The 8,237-nt window shown below is 43.7% G+C and overlaps 2 long non-coding RNA genes across 2 annotated transcripts; one reads left to right on the forward strand and one right to left on the reverse strand.

Moving 5' to 3' along the window:
- Nucleotides 1-1,723: 1,723 nt before the first annotated feature.
- Nucleotides 1,724-3,153, reverse strand: LOC130200998 (uncharacterized). Its single transcript, XR_008833115.1, has 3 exons — nucleotides 3,071-3,153; nucleotides 2,752-2,969; nucleotides 1,724-1,839 (listed from the first exon to the last, which is right to left on the reverse strand). It is a non-coding gene; the product is annotated as an uncharacterized LOC130200998 (long non-coding RNA).
- Nucleotides 3,154-5,455: 2,302 nt separating this feature from the next.
- LOC130201762 (uncharacterized) lies at nucleotides 5,456-7,651 on the forward strand. Its single transcript, XR_008833251.1, has 2 exons — nucleotides 5,456-5,570; nucleotides 5,802-7,651. It is a non-coding gene; the product is annotated as an uncharacterized LOC130201762 (long non-coding RNA).
- Nucleotides 7,652-8,237: the final 586 nt, after the last annotated feature.

Genomic DNA, 8,237 nt, shown 5'->3' on the forward strand with positions numbered 1-8,237 from the left:
TAATGATCCTACTAGAGTCTGTTGGTGCATTAACAGGTTGCAGTTTACACCTGCCCTTACAATCCTCTCCCATTCCTTAACTTTCCTGAAGGCCAGTCTATGTGAGGATTGTGGATCTTCAGCCAAGGAAACCCCAAAATAATCGGGTGCTGAGTCGACTCAAAAATATGAAATTGCATGCTCTCGGTATGGTCCTTATTTATAGTAATCCGTATGGGCTCAGTGCAATGGGTAACTGAACAACAAGCGGCCGTCTAAGGCACTGGCACTAACAGGATGAGATAGCGGGACAGTTTTTATTTTTAGCTGTTTGACTAGGCCCCAGTCTATAAGGCTTTCGTCAGCCCCTGAGTCTATTAACACACCCTGGTCAATGGTCTGATTGTTAATACAAATGTCTACCTGAGTAACAGGTCGAGGAGGAAGTCTGCGGAAACTTGCTCACCAGCGCCCTCCTTTTGACTGGTGAGCACGATCTTTTCCCGGGCATGAAGCGAGTTGATGACCGGCTGGCCGCAGTAAAACAGCAACCCTCCGTGACGGCGCTGCCTCTCCTCCAGAAAGCCTGGTTCTTCCAAGCTGCATGGGTTCACGGAGTCATTGAAGTGTAGTCCTCTGATGGTCCGGTAACATGAGCTGGAAATCCTCCGCTGGCGCGCGACCCTCGAGGCGAATTCTGGAAGCTGGGAATAACATCTCGGTTGCGTCGGCGCTCCTCTCTCTTTCGAAGGCGGTTGCTCGATCCGGATGGCCACAGCGATGAGGATTCCAGATCCCGGGTGTCTCCAGTGGAGCCAGCTGGTCCTTTATCGGTTCGAAAGTCCTGTCATGAAGGCGTCACGAAGAGCCGGAACATTCCATCCGCTGTCCGCTGCTGCTGTACGAAACTCGATGGCATAATCAACCACCTGACGGTTGAGCTGGCGTGTTGAAACAGTCTTCTGCTGGCCTCCGTAGCAGGCGATGAGTGGTCAAAATGCGCCTCATAGTCTCTATGAAATCGGCCAATGAGTAACATAGTTCGGTGTCTCTAGACCATTCTGCAGTAGCCCAGGCTGCAGCTCTTCCCGTTAAATGAGACACAATAAACGCCACTTTACCATGCTCAGATAAAAAAGCTGCTGGGTTGTGTTGAAAATGCAGATCACACTGTACCAGAAAGGCTCTGCAATTCGAAGAGTCTCCGGAAAATCTCTCCGGAAGAGCCAGCCGTAACGGGGAGGAAACAGCCTGACCTGGGTCGTCAGCTGGAGTATTGACAGGCAAATTCTCAGCTGTGGATGACATCACCGGAGGAGCAGTCTGTTGATGAGTGAAAAAATTATTCATTTGGGCAACCAGTTGTTGCATCTGTGTAGATAATTCTTCCTGAACCCCGGCCTGGCGTCCTCTCAGCTCTTGTATTTCCCGGCTGACTTTGTCCAGTTTTTCCTCGTGATGAAAAATCGTCACGCCCTGTACCGACAGAGCGGCGTGAAGCGTTCTTGGGTCGGCTGGGTCCATAATGTGGTCAGTTCGTTCTGTTACGAACTCAGACATAGGAAGTAGGACCCAATTGCACGACCGGAGACAGAGATAAAGTATTTATAAATACTTTATTTTTCAGTTCTGCAGTGAACAAAATGAAAGCGCTCACGTAGCGAGGGGTCAAAAACTTCTCAAGCGCACAACATAACCCGACCTGTTCATGGCAAAAGACCAGACGAACTGACAAGGAACACTGGGAGACAGGGGAATTTAAGCACATGGTAACAAGACACAGGTGGGACCAATCAGGGGCGGCTGACACTGATGAGCATAGGAGACAGGTGTGATGACAGGTGAAAACAATCAGGAAGCCTGGAATGAGAGAAAGCGAACATAAATGACATGAACCTCTCTAGCATATCTGTCGGTGCACAACAGATTCACAACGCTGTGCAATTAGCCGGTGTGTTTCCTGGACGGCTGAACGATCCATGAAAATTTCATAATTCTTCAATCATCATTGGTTTTCGGTCAAGGGTCCAGAGACCAGACCCAGCTCACGCTCATGCGCATTTTAGAGTCTCCAATTAACCTGAGCTGCATGTCTTTTGACTGAGGAAGGAAGCCGGAGAACCCGGAGGGAACCCACACTGCCACGGGGAGAACGTGCAAGGCCCAAAAGCACAGAAGGCCCGACAGTGCACGGTGCCCATATCACCATATTAAGATTATATTCATTGAAATAGATAATCGTATTATATCTCAGTAATCATAGTTTCAAACACACATACATATACATACACATACATATATATATATACAATACAATATACATGTATATATACATGTATATATATATTGTATTATATATTATTATAATATATGTATTAATATATTATTGTTATTATTGTATATTATTATAATATATATATATAATATATTATTGTTATTGTATATTATCATTATATATATATATATTTTATTATTGTTAATGTTGTATATTAGTATAATATATATAGATCATCATGTGCCATATGAGCATATCTGGCTTTAATTCGCCGAACTAAGACATATTCTTTTGCCAGCGTTTCCCCTCACAGCCGTTTCGTATGACCATGTCTGCGTGGGCAGCGTGTCTTGTAACAACTCCTGCAGCGGTGTCACAGACCGAGTGGATTTCACGTCGTCTTTAGCTCAGACACACAACCAGCAAGTCGCCCGCAGCCACAAGAAAACAGCCAACGCTCTCATAATCTCGCCAAGAGACGACGTCTGGAGCCTCACCGTGACTTTGTGGATTTCAGATTGTTTGCTTCAGCGTTTTGACACCCAAGTGACTTTTTTTAGAGATATATTTCAGATCAGAAGCAGACGATGCACCGTTGACCCTTATCAAACTGTCATCTGATCACAACGTTGGACAATTTACGTCGTCTGCGTCCTCGTCTAATCAGCGCGAGCGAGCGTCTCTCCGTGGACTCAGAACTCAGCAGCACCAAAAACTGTAAAAAATTTAACAGACAAGTCAAAAATGGAATTGCGTACACCGATGAATATGGTTGGTTGTTAAAATACTGAATATGTGTCCTTCATATTTACTCACATCGGCACTAAATCCTGACGTGAGGAGGATAATCATGGGTGTCAAAGAGTGAACCCGGAAACAGCGTTGGAGGCGGAGCCTCGGTTCATTCCTACAAAGGTTGCTCAGTGGTGTAAGAAGCAAAAGAAGAAAAAAAAATTCATCTCAGAGTATACAGGACTGTCTCAGAAAATTAGAATATTGTGATAAAGTTCTTTATTTTCTGTAATGCAATTAAAAAAAAAAAATGTCATGCATTCTGGATTCATTACAAATCAACTGAAATATTGCAAGCCTTTTATTCTTATAATATTGCTGATTATGGCTTACAGCTTAAGAAAACTCTAAAATCCTATCTCATAAAATTTTAATATTTCCTCAGACCAAGTAAAAAAAAAGATTTATAACAGCTGAGTGTTTGTCAAGGCTCAGGAAACCCTTGCAGGTGTTTCGAGTTAATTGAACAATTCAAGTGATTTGTTTAATACCCTACTAGTATACTTTTTCATGATATTCTAATATTTAGAGATAGGATATTTGAGTTTTCTTAAGCTGTAAGCCATAATCAGCAATATTATAAGAATAAAGGCTGCAATATTCAGTTGATTTGTAATGAATCCAGAATGCATGACATTTTTGTTTTTTTAATTGCATTGCAGAAAATAAAGAACTTCATCACAATATTCTAATTTTCTGAGACAGTCCTGTATACCTGGATAGTTCAAAATCGTTGGCATCCTGTCACCTTTAAGCCCGCCTCCCAGCCCAAGAAAACTTCTGGGTTTGTCAACGTTCTCTTAGGCCCAAAAAGGTGTCGGCTGTAACTTAGTAGATATTCTTTGGGGGGTGAAATCAACGTTCCAATATGAGCACTCTGAACCATTAGGTTCTTTTTATTTCCCCCCCCCATCCCCCACCCGCTAGATGTGGATGAACCTGCAGGCTAAGAGGCGTATGGGCCCCACAGTGAAGATGGTGGAAGTGCGGAAAATCCATTATCCATTATTAATATGACATCATAATTATTAGGAAGGGGCTACATATAGAATTTTTGCAGATGTAATCTCATGACTCCATCTTCCATTACCTGAGGCATGATTAGATTTAAAGTGAAGAGCAGAGCTCACCTCCCCCATTTGTCTTTCCCGTCTCTCACAGACCGACAATAGAAAAGAGGTTTGATATCCATCCACTGCATTAAGGAGTTTTATCAAAGTGAATCCTGTAGAGACGGCTATCCCTCTATGTGTGCACTGAACTTCAACTCTCTCACTTTCTCCGTGCGACTTTGAACATCGAAATGTTTGAAAGCTGCTGCACGTCTGTCGGGTCTTCTTCTTTTTTATCATCTTCCTTCTCTCCTTGATTTATGTTTCCTCACCTTTGAAATTCATTCCTTCCTATTGAAGATGGACTTCTTTTTAGCCGGACAGCGTATCGATCCAGACTCGCCGCGCAGCGTCCGCAGATGTCATGTTTTACGGTCGAGCGATCCGGAGAGCCGGTCAAATAATGACCCCGAGCTCTGTGCTCTCTGACAGGGGGGACGTGAAACATCAATATCCTCCCTTCAGAAACATTCATATTTAATGAGAAATACCTTTTTGGATGTCCTATCTTCAGAAGGGAAGAGGAAAACAAAGTATCAGTGCATCAGAGACGGTAGCCATGGTGACATCTGTTATATGTATGGTGGTACAGCATTGGTCCATCCGTGTATCCATTACTCTGTGTATCCTCACATAACGTCTCCCGTTTCGTTTTAGAGTTGATGTTTCATGTCCCTACAGAATACCTCCTGGATTGTTCCGCTGTTGGTAAACTCGATCACCGCGTCAGACGCCACGTTGTCCAGTTTATGGCGTTCGCGCCGACTGCAGCACGAGGGCTCGGAGGCCTGTGTTGCACCACATTACACTGTGTTGCAACACAGTCATGAAAAGAATACATTTTGTGCAGTGACTTGACATTGGGAGACTCCTAACCCGACTGCTCCGTTACGTGTGTGTGTGTGTGTGTGTGTGTGTGGGGGGGGGGGGCGGTATTTCATCACTTGATCTCTTGATCTATCTAATGCTGCATGATGTTCTATAGATATCGATCTGCATCACAGGTGTGACTGACCTCTCTCATGATGACTTCTATATGCCTGAATGAGTTGCCTCTACATGTGTTGCATGTCTATCTGTCAGTTAAAGTGTGTGTGTGTCTGTGTGTGTGTGTGTGTGTGTTTGTGTGTGTGTGTGCAATCAGGTCTCAGCTGTGCAAGCAGCCGGTGAGTCAAACCAGTGTGCAAAGTCTAACCATTAAACCAATAATACCGAAATGGCCGAGTTCATTTTTTATCTCTATTTTCGAAGGTTTTGCAACAGTTGTTTTCTCAAAGATTCTCGCTGTAACCCAGCTATTGGTCACCTTCTGGGAGGAGACTTTTCTTTTTAGCGGTCGAGTTACTGGAGCAGACGACAGCAAGGCGGTGAGAGACGGAGATGGTTTTGATTGGCAGATACGGAAACAAAAGGTTTGCGACATCTCAGATTATCAGATTTAAAATGATGTTCTTCAAGCAGTTTGAATGAAATATTACAAATAAAAATAAACAAGAACAAAAATGGGAAGATCTTCCGTTAATGTCAAGTCGGTAAAGAAAGATATTATAAAATAGAAAAGTTCCTTTTATATTCAATTCAGTTTATTTTGTTCAGCCCAATATCACATATTTACCTCAGAGGGCTTTACAATCTGTACACAGACAACATCCCTGACCTTTGACCTCACATCGGATCAGGAATAACTGCCAAGAAATAGAAAAAACCCTTTCAGGGGAAAAAAGGGAAGAAACCTTCAGGAGAGCAACAGAGGAGGATTCCTCTCCAGGTTGGACAGAAGCAATTCTTTCAATTTTAAACGTCCTGAATACTATTCTTGTTATTACTAAAACACATATTTCTCCATCTGGATCACGCTGATGATTGGAGTGACATTGGATGGCGAGCTACGATTGGATTAAGAGAATCAAGTCCCGCCTCCTTGTGTGGTAGGAGTACGAACTTCTTTTCACATACTCACATACTACTCCTCCAAACTGAGTGATATTGTGGGTGCTCATTAATGGCCGCATGCTCAAGGACCACTCGTGGTTGCAGTGCCGTTTGATACTCCAACTGATTGACTGCCGACTCCTCACTCACGACTCTTAACCGCAGGGGAGTAGTCGGAGATCACACAGTGCACTGTTCGCACTGTTCGCACTGTTCGCACTGTTCTCACTGTTCACACTGGGAGTGCGTAGAAGGCCCGTTTCAAGGCACCCCGAGCACTCTTCTTTATTTGGTAGGCCGCTCGTCACTTTTAAGTACGGACAGCTGTGAAGACAGCAGGCTGACGGTCAGCTGACCGGCAGCGGTTGGAAAAGTGAAATGGGAAGAGGAAGATACTGCGAGGGAAGAGAGACTCTGACTAAATACACAATCTAAACGCTGTAAACTAAGTCTGTGGCTTAAAAAAAAAGAATACAGACAGTGTAAAATAAACTCTCTCATCTGTCTTTTATTCCCTCCATATTGTTTTAGTTGTAATTCCAACAGAGACATTGGGTATTTTCGACTGTGAAACACAAAAGATAATCACGTTAAGTCAGTCGAAAACATTTTTCTGCCTCGTTTCTCCTTTTAATCTTGCTGGAAGAAAAAAATTAAAATAAGAAGGAGAAAGAGAGAAATCCCCCCCCCCCCCCATGTGTGATAAAAATATCAATTCTTATATTTAATTAAAACTTGACATTTGGAACGCCTTCAGCTGACAAAAAGATGACACAGAGCAGAGCCTCTCTACAGAGAGCCAATAGGGCGGCTCGTTCACATTCAGATAATCGCCCAATAGCGAGCTCCAGTAGTCGGGTAGAGGAGCGGTTATGATCTGATCTTGTTAACCCGAAGCTATGTTTCTCTCTTTGTCTCCTTAGGAAACCTAGAACGCTCTACCCTCGGTCAGACTCTCTGGACCGAGGGCACAAAGGCAACAAAACAGGCTTGTTTAGTTTCCTGCTGTTTGCACGAGCTCTTCTACTTCATTGTTGTTGGGTTTTATTGTGTGTTTTTTTATTGCATTCGCAGGAACTGGAGATTAGCTATCTCCTCATGTTCGCTGAAGCGGTTGCTTTTATATATATATATATATATATATATATATATTGTGGCAGACCAGGGGGAAAAGCAGAGCAGACAAGGCCCAGGAGGCGGATCCCAAAGCTCAGGTTGGGGGAAGTGATCCACGGGGCGTACTTCCCAGTGCAGGTGCTACAGCCAATTGGCACATGGGAGTGGTCACACCTGCAGCCCATCAGCTGATGAGAGACAGAGACTATATCTACCCTCCACTGGAAGGCATCAGGGGAGAGCAGCCTGAACATTGGAACCTCAGGAGAGGAGCCGCAACAGACCGGAGGTAACTGGACCCTCTCTGCTCTGCACATACAGGAGATGGGAACCGTCTCACACCAGGTGTGAGACCAAAGACCCCGACCGGGAAGAATCCTTTGTTGCCGGTAGATGCCCATTCCCCCCTTGTCCTATACGTTTTATTAAAAGACACTTTATTTTGCGCAACGTCTCTGAGTCTCCTGATTTTATACCGAATCTCACCTCCAAGTCCCCCGGGTTGCCACAATATATATATTTTAAAAATGAATAAAAGGAAGTTTACTTCGTTCCACGCGTCGCGTTCAGGTGGACTGTAACTGTGCAGAGGCTGTGAGAATACTCTTTTTTTTTTTCTCAAGTCAAAGAGAAAAATAACAGTACTACACCAGAGTATTCATAAAAACATGTCCATGGAAGAGAAACATCCTGAACCACAGGCACACAACGACGAGGCACAAGTTGCCAAAGCTTCAGTGTCAGTCGTTTGCAAATGTTTTCATGCTTGATTTGTGAGTGGGTTTTTTGTCCTTCTTAAAACACAAAGCACTCCCTATCAGAGGAAAGTGTCCTAATTCTACACAAACAGAAGATATCTATGAAAAAAAATACTTTACTAAGTTTCCCTGCTTGTTAAAATTAAGAAACACGTTCCTCAGTGACCTAATGGAAAAAAGTTTTTCAACAGCTGAACAACTTTGTCGTCGCAAATAACTGTTTTGATGTCTTCCAGTCCGGCTTTCATTAACACCACAGTACTGAAACTGCTC

Source organism: Pseudoliparis swirei, chromosome 11 (genome assembly GCF_029220125.1).
Source record: "Pseudoliparis swirei isolate HS2019 ecotype Mariana Trench chromosome 11, NWPU_hadal_v1, whole genome shotgun sequence".
Lineage (NCBI taxonomy): Eukaryota > Metazoa > Chordata > Actinopteri > Perciformes > Liparidae > Pseudoliparis > Pseudoliparis swirei.